This window comes from Canis lupus, chromosome 32 (assembly GCF_003254725.2).
Source record: "Canis lupus dingo isolate Sandy chromosome 32, ASM325472v2, whole genome shotgun sequence".
Lineage (NCBI taxonomy): Eukaryota > Metazoa > Chordata > Mammalia > Carnivora > Canidae > Canis > Canis lupus.
In genome coordinates this window covers 38,532,088-38,553,775 of record NC_064274.1, presented here as the reverse complement: position 1 = coordinate 38,553,775, position 21,688 = coordinate 38,532,088, and the positions used below count along the sequence as shown (strand labels likewise).

At 40.0% G+C, this 21,688-nt stretch overlaps 2 pseudogenes; one reads left to right on the top strand and one right to left on the bottom strand.

Moving 5' to 3' along the window:
- LOC112671726 (zinc finger protein 706-like) overlaps positions 1-20,616 on the bottom strand; it is an 80,643-nt pseudogene extending 60,027 nt beyond the window's left edge.
- Positions 17,318-17,632, top strand: LOC112671745 (protein FAM32A-like; annotated as a pseudogene).
- Positions 20,617-21,688: the final 1,072 nt, after the last annotated feature.

Genomic DNA, 21,688 nt, shown 5'->3' with positions numbered 1-21,688 from the left:
AGAAATATGTCTCAAGTCCTTAAATCTGTCCTCTCTGCATTCCTCAAGATACATAAACTAAATTGTCAAACTTCTACCAAGAGAGTTGATAAACAAGAGAAGAAATTTAGTCAACAAGTGAGAGGGTAAGCAAATCAAAGAGATTCTTTTTTTTTTTTTTTTAATCAAAGAGATTCTACACAAGGAGGACACGCAGACACAAGCACATGCATATATATACACATGGATACTTACCTATGTTTTCACCAAATGCCACATTTAGGAAATATCGGGAAATTATATATAGGTTATATCCATGGTACTTATGGGATTACTATTCTGCAGTTACCCTCAGTAATTGGTAATTGTGTGTCTTCTAGGTGGTCTTGACAAAACTGATCTCTGAATGGAAGGAGCTGTCTTCCAACATGGGTGATCTGCTGCTTTGGAGCTTTTACTTTGGTTGTTCTGGGAAGTTTAATAGTCATTTAGTTAACCCTCAAGTACTCACTGAGCAACCTCTAGCAAAACATTGTGATTTGAGTGCTGAGATTAGTGAGATATTGCTCCAGGGAAATTGATGTTTTGAGTGTTTCTAGGGCAACAGTTCATCTCTCCCAGCAGCAAGTCTGTTGAAAATAAAGGGATGGGAATATTGAAACCCTTTTATTTTTATTTTTCATTTATTTTTTTTTTAAATAGGAACTACAAATGTTTTATTTTTTATTTTTTTTAAATAAATTAATTTTTTATTGGTGTTCAATTTACCAACATACAGAATAACACCCAGTGCTCATCCCGTCAAGTGCCTACCTCAGTGCCCATCACCCATTCACCCCCACCCCCCGCCCTCCTCCCCTTCCACCACCCCTAGTTCGTTTCCCAGAGTTAGGAGTCTTTATCTTCTCCCTTCCCTTATATTCCCTTTCACTGTTATTTATATTCCCCAAATGAATGAGAACATATAATGTTTGTCCTTCTCCGATTGACTTATTTCACTCAGCATAATACCCTCCAGTTCCATCCACGTTGAAGCAAATGGTGGGTATTTGTCATTTCTAATGGCTGAGGAATATTCCATTGTATACATAAACCACATCTTCTTTATCCATTCATCTTTTGATGGTGAAACCCTTTTAAATGAAAGAAACACCATATTTGAAGATTAAAGTCAATGGAGAGATGCAATCAAACATACACTAATGATACAAAGAAATACGCTGTTTAAGTAATGACATAGTTACTCAGAACAGAAATTGAGAAAAATTCACTTGATTAAATGTTTGGGTAATTTTGGTTTGGTTCTGCCCATTACTTTCTGAGGTTTTGCAATAGAGTTTAATTATTGATCTGTCTATAGCTACCTAGGCTAGCTCTTTTGCTAGCCCTGATAGCATCAGAGAGGAGTCAAGGGGCAGAGCTGTAAAATATTTAAGCAAATCCATAGAACAAAGGCAACTATTTATTTGCCTTTCTTTTTTCTGTTTCCTATCATTCCACCATTCTTCTTAGAATTACCTTTGCTCTCTATTGTTTAATCTCCATTATTGGTAAGCCTAGAAAACAGACATTCTTCTTTAAAAGAGCATTCTCAATTACAGTATTTTCTCTTTTGAAGTCTGCAAAGGCTCAGATCAGGAACTAGCAATCTCTTAGAAATGAGTGTCCTTTTTCTACGTTTTCCTCATATTCCCGGTGAGCAGGGGGTTGAGAAGTGGAAGACACAAGTAGTTTTGATGTTATATGTATACCTTAAAGGGAGGAAGAAGGAAGTCTTCCCATCTTCAGGAATCCTGTTGCTTAATGCAAATATGAGTAGAGAGGATCAAATTGTTAACAACTTACATAATATTTCATTAATTGATGATACTTCAGAGAGAAGCAGAAATTCAAAAGGCTTTACAGAATAAAGAGGGATGCTACAGAAGGAAATCTGGGAAGAAAATTAAAGGCAACAAAATCACATAACCTATCAGCCACCAGATTAGTAATCTCCCTGGAGGGGTAATTTGTTTGTTTGTTTACTGCTTGTTTTGGTGGGAAGAGTTTAGACTATAGAGATTATAGTTTTAAGTGCCCAAGATATTCAATTCAAGTAAAAAGGATAAGCTCATTTTACACTTGTCCTTGAGCCTTCAAAGATAAGAAAGTTCTCAGGAAGCTTGTATCCAGGAGAAAATATAGGTTCAAAGGTTTCACGGTAGGGAGAGTACTTAGTAGTTTAGTATACCAGCTTAGCCTACTTTCTTTTTAACAAATTTACATTGTAGGTACATCATGATCTCCTTCTAACATCCACCAAGAGGCAAAAGCTTTTTTTTTTTTTTTTCCACCAAAGTAGCTACAGATACAGAGGTGCTTTATTTTAATAGGGTAATTTGAAAAACAGTTCCCTAAAGAATCAGAGTTTAATCTTTACATACATAGAAAAAGTGAATGGAAATTTCCAAACAGTACATTGTGTGACTGGTGACCTTTGTAAGATGTATATGTTTGTTTTTCTTTTTAAAACAAATGTGTTATTTTAATATCTACTCACTAATGAGAACTGTCAATGTTTCCAACTGACAAACAGCCAATGCAGAAGGATTAGGAAGAGCATGGATTAAGAATTTCCTTGGAGGCAGAAAGAAAAATTATCATGCATGGTGTGGTTAAAAGCAACCGTTCTGGAGCCTTAAGTTCTTGGGAAAGGGAGAGTCTCCAGGGATTTACAAAATAAATTTTAAAAAATCAAAGCCCTCCACTTGCTTTACCTATCTGAGTACCTAGACCTCTTAAAGCCAAGGAAAGAGAAATATCATTTTCTAAGTTTTCTCTGATCCAATCACTCTCTCTAGAACCTCATTTCTTCTTCATTGTTCTAGAGCATTGCCATTATGCTTCTCCGTATTTGAGCAAACAAGAACAGATGAGAGAGGACTAGGCAAGTTAAAAAATATAAGCCTATCTATCTATCTATCTATCTATCTATCTATCTATCTATCTATTTTTACTTAACTTCAATTTGCCAACATATAGTACATCATTAGTTTCAGATGTAGTTTTTAATAATTCACAGTTGCATATAACCCCCAGTGCTCATATAAGCCCTTTTAAAAAAAGGTGACAACTCAGTAAAGATTATTGGATTATGTTCTTTGGTAAATCTATTTCTTGGCTATTCCTAAAAAGAAAAGATCACACCCAAGGACCATGTTAGAATAAATTTATTGTGCAAGCACTCCTTATCAGCCGCCAATTAAAAAAATTATCAAGCAGCAATGACTTTAATCAACATAGACCTTCTGAGTCCCAGGCCTGAGATGCTGAAAGGAATGAATAAAGTTAAGAAGCTTTAACTTGTAACTTTTCATTCTCGCAGATTAAACAACTAAGTCTCTTTTCCCTAAATTATTAATATTTCCAGGTAAGGTGGGATTATTCAGAGGTTATTTTTCATATAATTTCCAAACTCTGGCACAGGATTAGCAACATCCTTCTAATTCTTTTAATTTAAAGAATGGTGGGAAGGAGGGGGGAATAAAATCATTTAGTTATATACTGTAAACAGTCTAGCTGATAAAGAGCTTTTATAGGGATATTTGTTTTGGTGAAATAAATTGGCACTGATGCATAGAAACTGATTTGAGGGAAAGGGGATACCAAAGAAGACACAATGCAAGAATATAAATTAAAAAGTAATATAAGGAAAAAGTTTAGTGACTGGCAGTAAATCATTTATTCATGGCCATTTATTGATATTATACTTCTAACAACATGCTACAAGTAATACTAAAATCTTTATTTTTAGAGGCACATTTATTTATCTCAAAGGCTTAAGGAACTATTCATTCCATTTAATACACTTTTCCAATATATTGGTGTAAGATTCTAAGTATAGCAAATATAGTAGAATTTTCCCATTCTTATCCCTATTATGTTTTCTTTTTTTTTCTAGAGGTATTTGGAGGATCATAAGACAGAATATTTAAGGTTCCACGCCCACATTAGATAACTGATTTGACAAACTCTTAAGTTATGAAGATCATTTTACGGTTTGTATAAATTCATCCTTGGCCAATATGCTGGAGCAGAGTCATTATGCATTGTAAGAACTAATTAAACTTTCAGGGCAGCCCCGGGTGGCTCAGTGGTTTAGCGCCGCCTTCGGCCCAGGGTGTGATCCTAGAGTCCCGGGATCGAGTCCCATGTCGGGCTCCCTGCATGAAGCCTGCTTCTCCCTCTGCCTGTTTCTCTCTCTCTCTCTCTCTCTCATGAATAAATAAAAAAAATTAAAAAAATAAAAAAACTTTCAAGAGGTTTTCAAGCCAATTGACATCCCAGGGGTAGTCTGAAACTGGCCCCATGTAGGAGTATTTACATCATGTTAATTGTCAAATGCTATGAATCAGGACTTCTCTAACCCCATCTCCAGAGCTAGTTAATAAATATTTACCAGTAAGTATAAGTACAGCATTGGTCAGAGCTATTCTTTGACTTTTTCATAATATGCCAAGGAAAATAAAGCCTATTATATAATACAACTTTGACCAAAAAGCCTTCTAAAATATTTTATGTTTATTTTTTGTATTAATAATTTCAAAATTTCAGGAATTGGTACTACTAAACTTAAAAAATATGGGCCTGGGATCCCTGGGTGGCACAGCGGTTTAGTGCCTGCCTTTGGCCCAGGGTGCGATCCTGGAGACTCGGGATCGAATCCCACATCGGGCTCCTGGTGCATGGAGCCTGCTTCTCCCTCTGCCTATGTCTCTGCCTCTCTCTTTCTGTGTGACTATCATAAAAAAAAAAAAAAAAAATATGGGCCAGTCAAATCACATTAGATTAGGCTTCTCTGTTTTTAAAGTTGGAAATTATGTCCTTCAAAGATATATATTCATTTTACTCAGACAGAGTAAGTTAGTGAATTTCTCCATTCACTCTAGTCTCTTCCTGCTGTCCTACCTGTTCTGAGGAGTTAACTCTGCTAATACAGCAATTTGACATCCGAAGAACACATTATTTTATAAGTAACTATATAAATGAAATATGTATATTTACATAGTCATTTGACATTACTCTGCTGAAGTAAGACAAAAAAGTCAGAAGGCAATGGTCAAATCAATAGAAATTAGAATAAACACCAATTAAAAATTAAAACCCTTAGGAGGAGACAGCTTCCCAGGCCCAACATTATTGGGTTACTGTGATGGCCAGGGAGGACTTCCAAGACAGAGGAAGGACCAGATTGAGACCTAAAGTGACACCATGCTTTAGTAAATAAGACCTGAACTCTTGGCAGTTTCTAATAGGCAACCAACACATATTAATATTCTTTGTACATCAACTTATTACAGTGTTCTCCATCTAAATTGTCATAGGAAAAATAAGGTTGTTTCATTCATTTTGGCTTCAGTTTCACATCTGGGCAAAGCACAATGCTGGTAAAGACAGCTCTTATTTTCCTGATGAAAAATGGACCCTGGGTCTCTGCATAGAAAGTATTTAGCGCCTTTGTGGCAATGTTCAGTTTAAGCCAGACAGCAAATAAGAGAGTCATCTGTGTTTAAACATGGAAAGGGTTCACAGTAAGGAAAGAGATCTTAAATTTTTCTCTTTTCCTGGATATGGCTCTTGCTTAGTATCCCTGAGGAAATGAGCTATTAAGGGATGTGCTGCTCTGTGCATCACAGCTCTGAAAGGAGATACCTTCAAACCACCAAAGTAAACCCTCCTTTGTGGATAATTTACTAGGCTGATTAGAGCACATTTCATCACTGACCAACAGAACAGAAACAACTATGAAAGCTGAGGGCTCATTCCAGAAACATCTCTGACCAAAGTTTTCTCGAGCTTTAACTTCATGGTTTTATATTTAATCATTTCAGCATTTTGCTAGTTAAACAATTCTGATATGAAATGTGGATCACAGAAACTGTGGTTTCATTCCACATAGCTGCAAAACTGGTAACTCATTTTTCTCTGCCACTTGTTATCTATTTGAAAAGATCATTCCAAATCCCCACTATTTATTCTGTTCATTAAATTGTCTTATTCCATGGTTTTCCAGAAACTTTAACCACAGTTCTAATATCTCTTTGTAAATGTTGTCTCATTTTAAATAACTGCTTTAAACAAATATTCTAAACTCACTACCAAATTTAGGGCAGCAGATTCAGACTCGAGCCCTCCAGATCACTTGTCTACAATCCATATGACACATAAGAACAAAGTCTTCCAGGGGCACCTTGGTGGCTCAATGGCTCAGGTCATGATCCAGGATCCTGGGATCGAGTCCCACATTGGGCTCCCCATAGGGAGCCTGCTTCTACCTCTGCCTAAGCCTCTGCCTGTCTCTCATGAATAAATAAATAGAATCTTAAAAAAGAAAAAGAACAAAGTCTTCTTATTTCAGGCAGGGCAAGCCCTCCAGATCAGTGAACTGTTACCTCTTTGATTCACATCATCACCATTACTTATAATTTTTCTGAAAATTTATATTAAAGAAATCAAGTATCTTTGTAAAACTGTATAATGTAGATGTTATAACAGTACTAATTTTCTTTATTAAAATCCTACTTCAAGGCAGCCCCAGTGGCGCAGCTGTTTAGTGCCTCCTGCAGCCCAGGGCGTGATCCTGGAGACCCTGGATCGAGTCCCATGTCAGGCTCTCTGTATGATGTCTGCTTCTTCCTCTGCCTGTGTCTCTGCCTCTCTCTCTCTGTCTCTATGAATAAATAAATAAAATCTTTTTAAAAAATCCTACTTCAGTGACTTTAACTCTGAAAAGTTAAATGACAAATGTTTTTTCTTAGAATGTACCAGATATCCAAGATATTGCTGTTTCTGTGCAACAGTGATATTCATGAACTTGATCAATGTGTCATCATTTAAGAATCCATAAGAATAGGATATAAGCTGGTTGGTATGGATCTGGCTGTGTCCACCACTTTTTCTTGACTGGAAGGGCACTGGGCAAATGCTGAATTCTCTCTACAATGAACAGCAGGTGACCAGGAAGGACAGAAATGCAAGGGTTCCCTGACCATGTCCCATTGATTCTGAATAATTTGAGGCCATGTATTATAACACTAGAACTTCAGAGTGTCAAAGTATGAGGTGGTCTAGTCCAGACTGAATCCTAATCAGGTAAATCTCTGAATGGGCCAAGGAGAACCACCCCTTTCTGTCCTTTTTCCTAGGGATGGAAGAACTGGTGGTGGTCTTGGAAAGCACTCCAGCTCCAGCTTTAGTTCTAGTTCTAGACTCTAGGTCTATCCCTCGTATCTACGGAACCATTTTTAAACTGCTAGGAAACTCTGGGTAGACCATATACCTATATGAACTGCATATTTATATAATCACTCTCTGGATGTGTTTGGATTCTTCACTATGAAAAAGGCATTGGAAATCTCACACAGCCATCTGATTCCAGGTTGGTTCCCTGTTAGATTCCAGGAGTTTAATTAAGTAAAGGAAGAAGCCCTTCACAGTTGATCTTACCTTGACATACTGGCACACTAGTTCTGAGTATCGATATATCCCCACAGACCTAAACAACAGTTAAATCCAGCAGAATATTATATGACGCACAATCTTTCTTCATGTTGGCAGCAATAGTTTAGATACTGAGAATACAGCTGTGGGTTTTTTCCTCCTGTCGCGTTATATATTTTATCAGTAATCTGAAAATCACTATATCAACACATTTTGCACTGCTTAATCAATGCTAGTAAGTTGGCACAGTCAGCCTTTTCCCTCACTATTTATACTTAATATTCTTCTTGGGTGTGTTTTTGAACTGAACAAAGAAGGATAATTCTTCCTGTTTTTCTATTTTCCTCTTCCATCTCCATGTCCTTTGGCTGCTATTTTACAAAACACTCTAATTTATAAAAGAATGGTCTCTTACAAGAGATGAAGTACAAGAATTTTAAACCCCTTAATTGCACTATGTGTTTCAAATCTTAAAACTGAATTCTAATTTAGTGCTCAACATTCTAAATCAATATTCCAGGAAATTTTTTAATCTTGCAATGATGCAAAGTATCAAGTTGAAAATCAAACGCAAGAAGACATAACATTTCCATACAATCAAGGGTTTGTTTTTTTGTGTGTTCAGGTGCCTACAAGAACACTAGGGAAAGAATGTAGGCCATTTTCAGGTCACTTCAAGCTTTCATTGTGCAAGATACAATCAATTCAAAAGAATTCTTTTTAAAAAAGAATTTCTAGCCTAATTTTCATTTAGTGAGATATAGCATGTATATAAATATGTCAGTTTATGTCTAATTTTCTCCAAATTTATGATATTAAACTTTTAACTTATGGGCTAAAAGCGGAAAAAGATTCACATTGTTTATATTTGCTTTTGCCTGATTAATGGCAGTTATATCAGAAGGCCCTGGCCAACACTTGGGGAAAGCAGCCAAGTACACAGAGACAAGCCAAAAGTCACTAAAGATGAGCAAGTCACAATGCATGGTCTGTGGTGGCACCAGATACCTGCATAAAATAATTCCTCAAAATAAGAAAAAATTCACTGAAGAGAAATGCAGCTTGTTTTAATAAACTTTCCTCCAGTAACTTACATCTTTTTAGAAATCCCATAAATATCCTGCTGGATATTCATGATGGTTTGGGCAGCTTTTCTCATGAGGGCCATAAGTAACAGGGAGACACAGTTTTGGTTCCCTCTGTCCCACACAAAGACAACTTGGGACCCTTAAATAATGCCTTGCTTTCAAATTAATGTAAAATGTTATTATATTAACCCAGTAATCAAGCTATTTTTAAGAAATAATAGATTTTTTTACAATAACCAGGCTTTAGTTGAATAAGCTGAGCTGTAGAAGTGTGGCTATACCTCCAGTAACACTTGGACGAACTTAACCTAAAGGAGTTACAACGTAATAAATAGATGAGGGACATCTGGGTGGTTCAGTAGTTGAGTGTCTGACTTTGGATCAGGTCATGATCCTGGAGTCCTAGGATGGAGTTCCACATCAGGTTCCCCATAAGAAGCCTGCTTCTCCCTCTGCCTGTGTCTCTGCCTCTCTCTCTCTCTCTCTGTGTGTGTCTCTCTGAGGCAGAGACACAGGCAGAGGGAGAAGCAAGCTCCATGCAGGGAGCCCGATGTGGGACTCGATACCGGGTCTCCAGAATCATGCCCTGGGCTAAAGGCAGGCACCAAACCGCTGAGCCACCTAGGCGTCTCAAGATTATTGATTCTTAAGACTTAGAAAATGTTGACATATTCCTCCTTGCCCTGTACCTACACTGACTGCTCATAAAATGGAACCTATTATTATTCATCAAAGCAATGACATAAAAGTTTTTCAACAGGTGGTTTATTTAAAATGGCATACTTATTCATCTTTATATGATATCTATAGTCCAAGGACATTGTGTCTGAGACTCCATAAAGTTTTTTTCCAAAGCATTTTTATTAACAACATGTTTGCTCTCAGGGACCTATTAATTTATTATAATGTAGTTGTAGGCATCTTACCTAAAAACATTCATTTACATGAAAATAACAGTGTAAAGACAGATAAAAGTAATCTTATATTCTAGGCCAGAATCAAGGTCTACTCTCTACGTTAGTAATTGCAGCTAAGAAGGAAGGGGAAAAAAATCTAGAAATTGGAAGCAGAAATGTAATTTCAGTCACTGTGGTTAGAAGGGACATTTATTGTATGATTGAAAATCCCAAAGTACACAAGGAAGGCAAAATGCCATACTTATTTGGTGCCTAAAATAACATGTTATTATAAAGTAAAGCAATTTCATTTTGGAGCATGGAAAACCCAAAACTATGAAAAATGTGCTTTCTGAGATATCTATGAGCTTTAACTTCAAAAACATGCAGTGAAGGTACTAAATCTTTCATGAAAAAGAAAGCTCTGGCCTGAGTCAAACATCCAGTGTCTGACACCTACATTTAATGTTGCCTCTAAAGAGATGTCGTATCTTTTACTGTTCAGGTCCTCGAGTACCAGGCCTCACAATGAAGGAAGCCAGTGTAGTCACAGTCTGGTTCTCCAGCTTCTGGAACTCCTATGAGTGCACACATTTGATCCAATCATCTAATAATCCAACAGTCATTCAATAATCATGAGTTATGCCTTACCCTAGGCCCACCACTGATTTGCTGTTGGCAGCTTTAAGTTTTTTTCTTTTTTCTTTTTTTTTTTTTTTTTTCTGAAGCTCAGTATTCTCATCTGTAAGCAAGGATAATGATGGTATCTGCTTCCTAGGATTTGTTGTGGTAATTAAATAAGAGATGGCTCATAGTGCTTCACATAGAGCCTGGCATATGATAATTACCCAATACAAGTTAACTGTCTTTATCATCATTACTGGAATATGTTATAAATCTAGTAAGCAAGTTGAGGGTAGGACTGTGTCTATTACTTAACGGACACCCACACTAAACAGCTGAGGCCAGTGAATGCTAAAGTAAATCTTCGTGCCAATTCTAGCCCAAAGCCTACTTCTGCAAATGTTTATTGGAACACAGCCACTCCTGTTCTTTTATACGTTGTCTATGTCTACGTTACCCAGCAGATGTACATAGCTGTAAAAAAAGGACTGGATAGGCTGCAGATTCTGAACCATTTATTACTTGGCTCTTTAAACAGTAAGTGTGTTAATCCTGCACTAGAGCTTCGCCACTTACTGCGTGGTCCTCAGCTCATTAGAAATACAGACACTGGGATCCCTGGGTGGCTTAGTGGTTTAGCGCCTGCCTTCCTCCTAGGGCATGATCCTGGAGGCCGGGGATTGATTCCCACATCGGGCTCCCTGCATGGAGCCTGCTTCTCCCTCTGCCTGTGTCTCTCTCTCTCTCTCTGTGTGTCTCTCATGTATAAATAAAATCTTAAAAAAAAAAAAAAAAAGAAATACACTTAGGCTCCCTTGACCTACTGAATCAGAAACTATATATTTTCACAAAATCTTCAAATGATTTACAAACATATTAAGGGTTGAGAAGCAGTGGTCTAGGTCAGAGGTTAGCAAACTTTCTGTAAAGGGCTAGACAGTAAATATTTATGCCTTTGTTGCAGGACTATTATATCTGTTCAACTCTGCTTTCCTATCTCAAAAGCAGCCACAAAAAAAATATATAAATAAAGGGCATGGTTCCACGCCAATAAAACCATGTATGGAACCTGAAGTTTCAATTTTATACAATTTTCATGTATCACAAAATATTCTTTTAATTTTTTTCAACCATTAAAAAATGTTGAAACCTTCCCTTAGCTTGTGTACCATACAAAAACAGGCAGCAGGGCAGCCCGGGTGGCTCAGCGGTTTAGTGCCACCTTCAACCCGGGGCTTGATCCTGAAGACCCGGGATCAAGTCCCACGTCAGGCTCCCTGCATGGGGCCTGCTTCTCCCTCTGCCTGTGTCTCTGCCTCTCTATGTCATAAACAAACAAACAAACAAACAAACAAATAAATAAAATCTTTAAAAAAAAATAAACCAGGCAGCAGGTAGGATCTGGCCTGTAGATCAGAGTCAGCAGTCTTGGTCTAGGCTAATGTCACATCACTGTTTAGCCAACATGTTACTGCTCCTCCTATACTCTCCCCAGGACTCTAAACACCTATGTGTATTTTCTGGCATATGTGACTTTAGAGAAGTTATCTTCTACTTATTTAACTTATCCTAAAAAAATTTCTGTCCCTTCTTTATGATTTCTAACATGTAATATAACGTTCCTGTCAAATGATGTGATGGTGTAACTGTTTCCTTTTCATTGGCAGAATAGAACATACCAGAGAGGCTGAACTAGGAAGCTATAGGTGGATAGACAGACAGGTGGACAGATACGATACCTGCCTCCAAAGGAATAGGAAACTGATCACAATGAAAAACTCTTTGCCTCTAAATTCAAACCAACTATGCTGAGCATTTCTAAATATATAGTCAGGATTTGTGTCTATTTGATCCACAATATCCTTCTCCTTGACTCTTCAAGTAGGTTGAAGCTCTTGGAAAGTAACATAGGAAGTCTGCACATCTTGCTCTTCCCCTTCCAGAGGCTAGTGGATCACAAACAACTGAGGAGGAACTGCCAGAGAGGGTTCTCCCTCCAGAAAAAAAGAGCTTTGCCCCACTCTCAGGGCTATGAGACACATTGGTGGGAGGTGGCTAGAGGAGGGGATCCCCACCTGCCTTTTATTTAAGCCAGTATTCTTTGTTCCTGCTTATACTGAGATGATAAATCAGTTTCAGAAGAGAAACTTAGTTCACAGAAACCTTTAATTTATGTTCAAAGTTTATTGAAGCTAAGCTCAATAAATGGGTAGATAAGAGGACTTTGTTGAGTAAACACAACATTAATAATTTAGGTTTAGCAATTTAAGAAACATGAAAGCACTCGAGATTCATCAGAAGCACAAACTATATGAACTATCTGCACAATCTTAGAGGAAACATTTACATATACACATACACTTATGATATATATATATGCACTATATATATATATAATGTAAATGACTGTGTTAGAATAGATTCTGACTCCTGGTCTCAGCTACTATCACATCGTTTTTGTTGTTTAACCTTACTCTGTTTTATCTTTCTACCATCATCCAATTTTCCCTCTCCTTTCTAGGATAATTTATTCTGCAAGACAGGCTGAGATAAAAACCTTTCTATATAACCTGATAAATCTTTTAATTGTAAATCATTCACTAATGAAGTAGTTCCCCTAGTGTATTAATTAGGAAGATTTCAGCTACAAGAAACAGAAAACCCTGGCCTAACTAGCTGACGTCCTAAGAAATTTATCATTTCATATGAAAAATTCTGCAGTAGGGCAGCTACAGGGTTGCTTAATTCAGTGCCTCAACAACATCATCAAGGATCTTTCCATTTTTCTATATTGCATTATTCAGGATATAGGCTTATCCTTATGTTAACTACCTTACACCATATGTGACAAAATGATATCCAGTAAAAATGCTGTCTTTTTGTCTTTTTTAAATTTTGACAAAGTTTTTCCCTGAGCTCCCAGAATATTCCACTTCCTAGCTCATTGACCAGAAATGCATCATACCTGTTCCTAAAATATGAGCATCCAAGAAGAATGAGATTACCATAATTGTGTTGAATGGGGAAAATATGCAGCCAAGAATACTTTATCCAGCAAGGCTGTCATCAGAATAGGAGGAGAGATAAAGAGTGTCCCAGACAAACAAAAACCAAAGGAGTTCATAGACCACTAAGCCAGCCCTGCAAGAAGTATTAAGAGGAACTGAGTGGGAGAAAAAAAGATCAAAAGCAACAAAGACGGGCAGCCCTGGTGGCCCAGCTGTTTAGCACCGCCTGCAGCCCGGGGTGTGATCCTGGAGATCCAGGATCAAGTCCCACGTCGGGCTCCCTGCATGGAGCCTGCATCTCCCTCTGCCTGTGTCTCTGCCTGCCTCTCTCTCTCTCTCTCTCTCTGAATAATAAATAAAATATCTTAAAAAAAAAAAGCAACAAAGACTAGAAAGGAACATCACCAGAAACACCGACTTTACAGGTAACACAGTGGCATGAAATTCATATCTTTCAATAAGCAATCTGAATGTATGTAGACTAAATTTCCAATCATAAGACATAGGGTATCAGAATACATTTAAAAAAAAAAAGGCACATCTATATGCTGCCTACAAGAGACTCATTTTAGACCTAAAGACACACTCATATTGAGACTAAGGAGATGGAGCACCATTTATCATGCTAATGGATGGCAAAACAAAGCCAAAGTTGCCAAACTTATATCAAACTAGATTTTAAAACAAAGACAGTAACAAGTGTTTGAATGATACACTCGACCGGATGGACTTAACAGGTATATTCAGGACATTTCATCCCAAAGTAGAATACGCATTCTTTTATATACAATGGAGTATTACTCAGAATGAAATCTTGCCATTTGCAACAATGTGGATGGAGCTAGAGCACATTTCACTAAGTGAAATAAGTCAGTAAGAAAAAGACAAATACCTTATGATTTCACACTCATATGTGGAATTTAAGAAACAAAACAGATGAACATATGGGAAAGTGGGGGAAAAGGGGAAAAAAGAGAGAAGGAAACAAACCATAAGAGACTTAAGGACAGAGAACAAACTGAGGGTTGCTGGAGGGATATGAGCAGGGGATGGGCTAGATGGGTGGTGAGGACACTTGTCAGGATGAGCACTGGGTGTTGTATGTAAGTGATGAATTACTGAATTCTACTCCTGAAACCAATATTGCAAATGTATGTTAACTAGAACTTAAATACAATTTTTTAAAAAAGATTACCGTAATTGGATTAGGAAAGCATATGGTCATGTGAAAGAGATTAAATTACCTGAATGAAAATCAGCATTAGAAAGAAGTGGGGAGGGGTGCAGGAGCTATTACTCAGTAGTCACACAATACTCAATACTACAATCAATAAGAGGTATCCTGTTCATCAGCCTTTGAAGGTAGCCAATTAATTTGCAGGAAATAGTAACTGGGAGATTCTGTGACTATACAACTTGAATACTGGAGTAATAAAGATTTGAAGCAGCCTAAATGTAATTACAGAATAAAGGCACATACCACAATCTGAGAATAGTTCTAGAATTTGGCAAAACCTGGTCCTAACACCTTTCAGTAAACCAATGTTCATCAAGGACTCAAGCAGTTGGAATTTATAACTGCCACTCAGGCCCCAGCCAACTTTCCCCATGATGTGATCAGTTTCAATTAATATAATACACTTTGATTTGTGTATCATTCTGTATTCAAGTATGACGAGTACTTGAATACAAAGTTTACTTTAAAAGAAGCAAAGAACAAAAAAAGCAAAGTTGAATTTAAAAAAATTAAAACATTCTAATGTGACCCAGAAGCTATCAATTTGTGAATGTTGGCGGGGGCTAGGGGGTGGTGATCTCTTACAGCTTCATTTCAGGGGGCTGCAAGTGGGCAGAAACAAGGCTTGGTCATTCATAGCCGATAGATGATAGAAAACTGAAATGGAAAGAGAAGTCTGTGTATTCTATTCCTTCTGTCCCTCCCCGTCCACCCACAGTGTCCACCTAGCAGCAGAAGTACAGAAACTTGGTTTCTGTAAGCCAAGAGGAAGAGCAGAACGCTGTTTCTGAGATCCAGTTGATGGAGGAGAGGCCATGGCACACAATTCCTATTTACTTTCTCAACTATTTCTTCAAACTAAGAAAAAAAACCTATTCTAAATCTAACCTATTCTAAAATTATCTTAAATTTTCCAAAAATGAGATAGAAAGCATCTCAAACAAATTTCCTTTCATAATTTGAAAGCACAAGTTAGAAACTGATGTCTGTTAATATATATCAGTACCTCAAGTGTTTCAGACACAACTATCTTACCTTCCTGTTATTTTTTGCTCTTTTTTATACGAATGTACTAATGCAGCCAAGTAATTTAGGATGGGATTATCTCTAGTGGACTTCACAAGCAGTTTTAGTTTTGTTGGACAGCTACTTCTTTTAAGTGTTTTGCTGCTAAAAATGTGACAGAGCTACTGTTTCTCCCATGAGTGTTCTGAAGACATATTTAAACATTTCAACCTGTAAGAATCTGCTTAATTCCTCTGCAGAATATTAAAGGGAAAAGAAGTTACTCTTTGACCAGGAAAGTTTAAGGCATTTAAATATGATCAGATATCCAGAAATAAAATAGTACATTCCATGAAGAATCTAGGAAATCACAACACAGATACATTCATTGTACATGAACAACTCAGAAACTTAGTATAAAAGAATATTAAGTGATATTATTAAAGTAAGCTAACTAGAATAAGAAAATAACACCAATACCACATTAATTATATTGGTTTTTCTTGCACAGAACAGAGGGAAAATGATTCAAAAAATTGGACATATTAAATTTCTCCATTCTTTCCACTTAAGGGTAAAGTCTAGATTGAAAATGTTCTAAGAATTTCCTTTTATTTTATTATTATTATTATTTTAATAATATTTATTATTATTTATATGGAGCCCAATGAAGAACCTGAACTCATGACCCTAAGATCATGATTTGAGCTGATATCAAGAGTCAGACACTTGATCAACTGAGCCACCCAGGTGCTCCAAGAATGTTTTGAGAATTTAATGGATAATTATTTCCCTTAAATCCAAATTTTTCCTTAATAGATTTTTAGAGAACCATATGCTCCTCAATAGTACTCAGTTTTGGCTTATGAATATAGATGAAAAACTTATGAGGGATAATGGCTTTTATGTACGGACCTGTGTGTGTGTATATGCACACACACACGTTTGTGTGTGTGTGTATTTCCATCAACTGTTTATAATGGAAGTGTATCCAGAATAAGGATAAAACTACTGATTGGATTGTTAAACGATATAACTACTGCCTCAGAGTCTTAGAAAAAAACTGTTGCTCAGAAGCTGCCAGGATTCTAAGAAATCAACCAGGAAATCTACAAGCAAATGTGCAGAAGTTTTATTAAAAGTCCACTACCTAATCTAAGGTGATTTGAGTACATCTATAGGTGTTTATGAGATTTTATCACATATCACTATGGTTCATAAAACACATTATTTATACAAACAATAACCACAGAAGTCCAACTCTCTAAACTGTCAAGTTACCACTCAGTAAAGCAATCAATTACTTTTTTTTTTTTTTTTTTTTTTTTTTTGCAATCAATTACTTTGATTTAGTACACTGCTCTGGATTTTTCCTGGATGGCAAAGCCTAGATATTGGGAAAGAAGCTAAAGACACGGCCAAGCTTCAGACCTTCTCCCTTCTCCCTAAAAGGCATTTAAATAGTACCTACCTGTTGCAGACAGATACGTTGGTTTATGTAGATTTTCATCTATATCAAGTGTTAGCACCTTGCAGTACAAAAGATCATTTTGGTCTTCCTAAAAAACAAGGGAAAAATTGAGCAAAGGCATTCCCCACATGTGTGCTTTACTCAGTTACTTTTGCCACTTTGGCTTTGGACTTTCTGGAGTGGAAGATGAAATCTAGATGAAAATCAGACCCTTATCGTACCCCGTTAACTCTTAACTCCTTTTCTTTTAATTCCAGTACAATACCTACTTTATTTCTTAAAGTCCCTTCCAGTCCTGTGTAATCCATGATCCCATGAAGACTTCCATAGACACTGACCACAGCAAATTCAAATTATTTGATAAGAAGACACCCTTCAGATAAATGTGACTCTTAGTCTATGTGACTTTTACTCAAAAACAAAATGCAAGGTATGAAATTTCCCATTATTTCATTCCAGATTTGTTGTATACACTATTAGCCAGTGTTCCACGTGTCTTTATTTAAATCTTCTTAAATGGAAGCGGCATCATGGCGGCCTACGAGCAGGTTCAGAAGGGGCCCCTGAAACTAAAAGGTGTTTCAGAGCCCGGTGTGACCATGCAGAAGAAGAAAAAGAAGGACAGAGACAAGGCGAAACTCCTGGAAACTATGGGAACAAGCAAAAAGAACGAGGATGAGAAGCGGCGCGGCCTGGACAAGTGAACCCTGGCCCAGGTGGCCTTCAAGAAGATGCAGAAGCGGCAAATGGAAAGGATCCTAAAGAAAGCATCCAAAACCCACAAGCAGAGAGTGGAGGACTTCAACAGACACTTGGACACCCTTACGGAGCACTCTGACATTCCCAGTCAGCTGGACGAAGTAGCCTCCCCACCCAGGGTATGCAGTGGCGTCGAGGAGAAATGGAAGGCAAAGTTAAGGTTCTGTTTGGTGCCTTTAGTATTTTCTAGAAACATTCTATTACACACACCCTTGCGTTTTCTGCTGAGACAAATGCTTTCCAAGCAGTGTGCCCTCTTGCTGGAACTCAATTAAAGTAAGACTGTTGTTTTACTCCATTTTGGTTTGTTGGTAGCATAGAAGGTAAACCTTTTTAGTTTGGACTGGAAATTTTGTACAGGTTTATTTAGAGATTAAGGTTATTTCTGTGTCACATACAAAAAAGTGTCTTTACCCTCAAGTTGCATCTCATTCAGATAGTCATCCAGCTAGCTGCCTTTACCTGGATGAAAGGGACTCCAGAGGATAAGGAGCTAATGCCAGCACAGCCTGAGCTTACAGACCCCATGGGGTCTGTGTGAGCCGTCCTCCCAAGCACCCTTTAGCTTGGGGCTTATTCTCTTCCTTCCAGAGCCTAGGGAAGCCACTTAAACCTTCATGGCCTTCAGAATGCCTCCTCAGCCACTTGGTGTGTGAGACAATGCAGCCTGGGAAGCAGAACAACCGCCTAAGGCAAGTATGCAGTACACACCTTGTCCCAGTCTGAGCAGCCTGTGGCGGGCATGCAGTCTCTCTCCCTAAGGTCCCCATTCCAGACAGGTCTAGAGGGCATCGCTGCCCGTGGCAGACTTCTTGAGGGCATCGCTGCCCGTGGCAGACTTCTTCGTTAATCAAGCACAGCATCCCTTTGTAATGGATGCTGTGAAAAACCCCAGACACAGCCTGCCTCACTACCCTCAACCCTAGGCTCTAAGCAATCCCCACGTTTATTTAGAGTTGGCACGTAACATGTAGCCTGCTTGGTGTTTCTGGCCTAGGGACACCTTAGGGGTGACAGGACCTGGCCAGAGCCCCAGCACAGGCAGGACAGTCAAAGCGGATGACGGAGGTCCTCGTGCTGGAGAGCCACGATCTCTGAGGACCTGTGTTGTATCTACATGATGAGGATCAAACCATATATACTGTTGGGAGGAAGACTGTTGACCTAGGTAGTGGCAGAATAGTAAAGTCAAAAGAGAAAAACCAAGTGTTGGGTTTGGGCTGTCACGTGTGAACAGAGTAAAGCAAAAAATAATTATTAAAAAAAATCTTCTTAAATGGAAGAAAAGTCGAAACCTTCCCACTACCGAGGTCAACCACCATCACAGAGCCACAGGTACACAGCCTCATGTGCTCACAAAGCAGCTAACGGATCTCAACAATTCTGAGCACTCCTTGTTCACGTGACTCAGATTTCTGCCCATAGAGGTCACTGAAGAAGCAAATTCACTGATCAATATCAGTTTGTTGGTTTTAAGAAGTCCTTTTGTGGTATTATACAGACCATTTCACCAACACTGTAAACCATTCATGTGGAATTCTAAAATAGAGAATACAAAATTGTATTGTTTTTAGGATTCCAAATATCAACATGTGAGGGCAAAAATAATAACAAATATCTACACTGGGAAACATAAATGAAGATATACTGCCTTACTTTTTGTTAATTTCTGAAATTATTTCCATTCTATCTAGTTCTGGTACTCTTAGCCCAGTGGATGGGAGAAAAGGACAACCATGAAGCTCTCCATCACTAAAGCAAAGGGAAGAACGAAGCCCTACTTAAGATTTCTAGAAGCTAAGAATGGAATTCAAAACAGGAAATCATAGTTTATTTATAAATAGCTTATTTATTTATGGACCAAGCAAGAGTTATTCCATAGAAACCCTGTTTCGGTCATATTCATTGTTAATATGTCCCCTATCTTACCTAGTTTACAATTACTCCTAAATTTCACCCTTTGATTTAGCACTATTTCTACTTCTCTGTTCTCTGTCTCAACATGGAGGTAAGTAATAAAGAGCTGAACCAAAATCGTAGGCTTCTCATGATCCAGGTCTCTTTCTCACTGACTTTACCAAGCATGGCTTCTGCTCCTTCTGTGACCCTCCTTGCTGCTGATAGTGAGTTTGTCCCTTCAACCGCCCTTCAACCCTCCACCAAACCCAAATATCTTCTAATCCCTGAAACCTGATTGCTGCTCTTTGGAATAATCTCTGGGACCCGGTCTTGTTATTGTTGTTTCTTGGCTGTTTTTATTTAGGATTGTACTTATTTGAGAGAGACGCAGAGACAGTGACAGAGAGCACAAGCTCAGGAGGAGAGGGAGAAGCAGACTCCCCACTGGGCAAGGAGCCTGATGCGGGGCTCCATTTCAGGACCCTGGCTGGGATCATGACCTGAGCCAAAGGCAAAGGCTTAACCCACTGGGTCACCCAGGTGTCTTCTCTTGTGGTTGTCGTTGATCATCCTGTCTTTAGGAATTTTCTCCACATTTGGCCACACCGATCTGACTTCCCCACCTAACCCACCACCCATTGCATCTCATGAGCGGCTTTAAACGACAAAAAGGAAAATCCTGAAAGACATCAAACTCCTAAAAGAAAGGGGAATTGTTAGGGACACCCGAGGCTCTAGGGTCACGCCCTGGGCTGCAGGCCACGCTAAACCGTGAGCCACCCGGGCTGCCCACATTTTTTCTTTCATGGGATGGATTTGGCAGGTGAATTCACTCCATCTAAATACGAATGCCCCGTCTCCATTCATTCTTAGAGCTGAACTTTAAAAAGTCTCTGCCAAAACCGAAGCGCCATCGCTGTACCCTCCTCCACCTCCCGCGGAACATCCTGTCATCCACTTGTACTCAAACCCTCTCCTCGTCCCACCTTCCCCCTCGTCGCGCCCACAGGAAGGCAGGGCCGGAGCCGCACGTACCTCGCGCCGCAGGCCCGGGCAGGGGGGCGAGCCGGGGAGCCCGCGCGCTGCTCACAGAGAGCCTCCTCCGTCGTGCGGCCAAGGGCCCCGGACAGTGGCCGGGCAGGAGCCGGCGGCAGAGCGCGGCCCCGGCGGGGTGTTTCCAGGCCGGCTTCCAGCACGCGGCCGCGGGGTCTCGGAGGCCCCCGGAAGCCCTGGTCTCTCTCCCGGGGAGTCCCTGCGCCCCGCGCCCCGCGCCCCGCACGTGCCGGCAGCTGCAGGCGCCCGACGGCCCCGCCCGCCTCTCGACTTGCGCGTGCGCAGTCGCTCCTCGGAGCCGGCGGGCGCCGGAGCCGCTCGAGGCCTGTGGGAGCGGAGCTGCTTCCGCTCAGGCGGGCGTCCCCGGGCCTGGAGCTGGTCCCGCGGAGCCTGCAGCCGCGCTCGCCTTCGACGTGCGGGAGGAAGCAAGCTCGAAGCCGGCGCTTTCCCGCCTGCGGCCGGAAGCCTCTGCCTGGACGCAGACTTGTGGTCGGTGCGGCCGCGGGCCTAGCCGTGGGGCTCACGTGCTGTTGCACACCCCGGCGCTCTCGCAGTGGGCGGCCGCGCGGGGAGAGCTCGCCGTCCGGGGGTCTCCCTGCCAGGCTCGGACAGAGGCCCCGGAGAACAGGAGGAAAGGCTGGAGAACTTGCTGCCCCCACCTGCCGGGCCCCAGGGGAAGGCGCCGTCCAGCCTGGCAGGCGGGGGGCGGAGGCCGGGGGTCACCCCAGCGCCGCGGGGCGGCTGTGCAGGCGCCCAAGTCCCGGAGGAGCCTGCAGCAGCAGCCTAGGAGAAGCTTTCTCAGCTGACGAAAGAAACGATTTTTGGAGCCAGAAAGGAAACACTACGGGTCCATAGGGGCTGTCGTTTTTAGGTGCTCATCTCCTTGGGGCAGCCCGGGGGCCCAGCGGTTTCGCGCCGCCTGCAGCCCGGGGGGTGACCCTGGAGACCCCGATCGAGCCCTGCATGGGCTCCCTGCCTGGAGCCGGCTTCTGCCTCTGCCTGTGCCTCTGCCTCTCTTTCTCCCTCTCTCTCTTGCCTCTCATGAATGAATAAATAAAATCTTCAAAAAATAAAATAAATTATCATCCCCTTCAAACAGTATTATGCTAATTCGCATAGGTGGATTTTCCATTTCCCTGTCTCATTCTTTGTGCCAAAAATTGCGTTCAATTTACTTCTACATGTTTTAA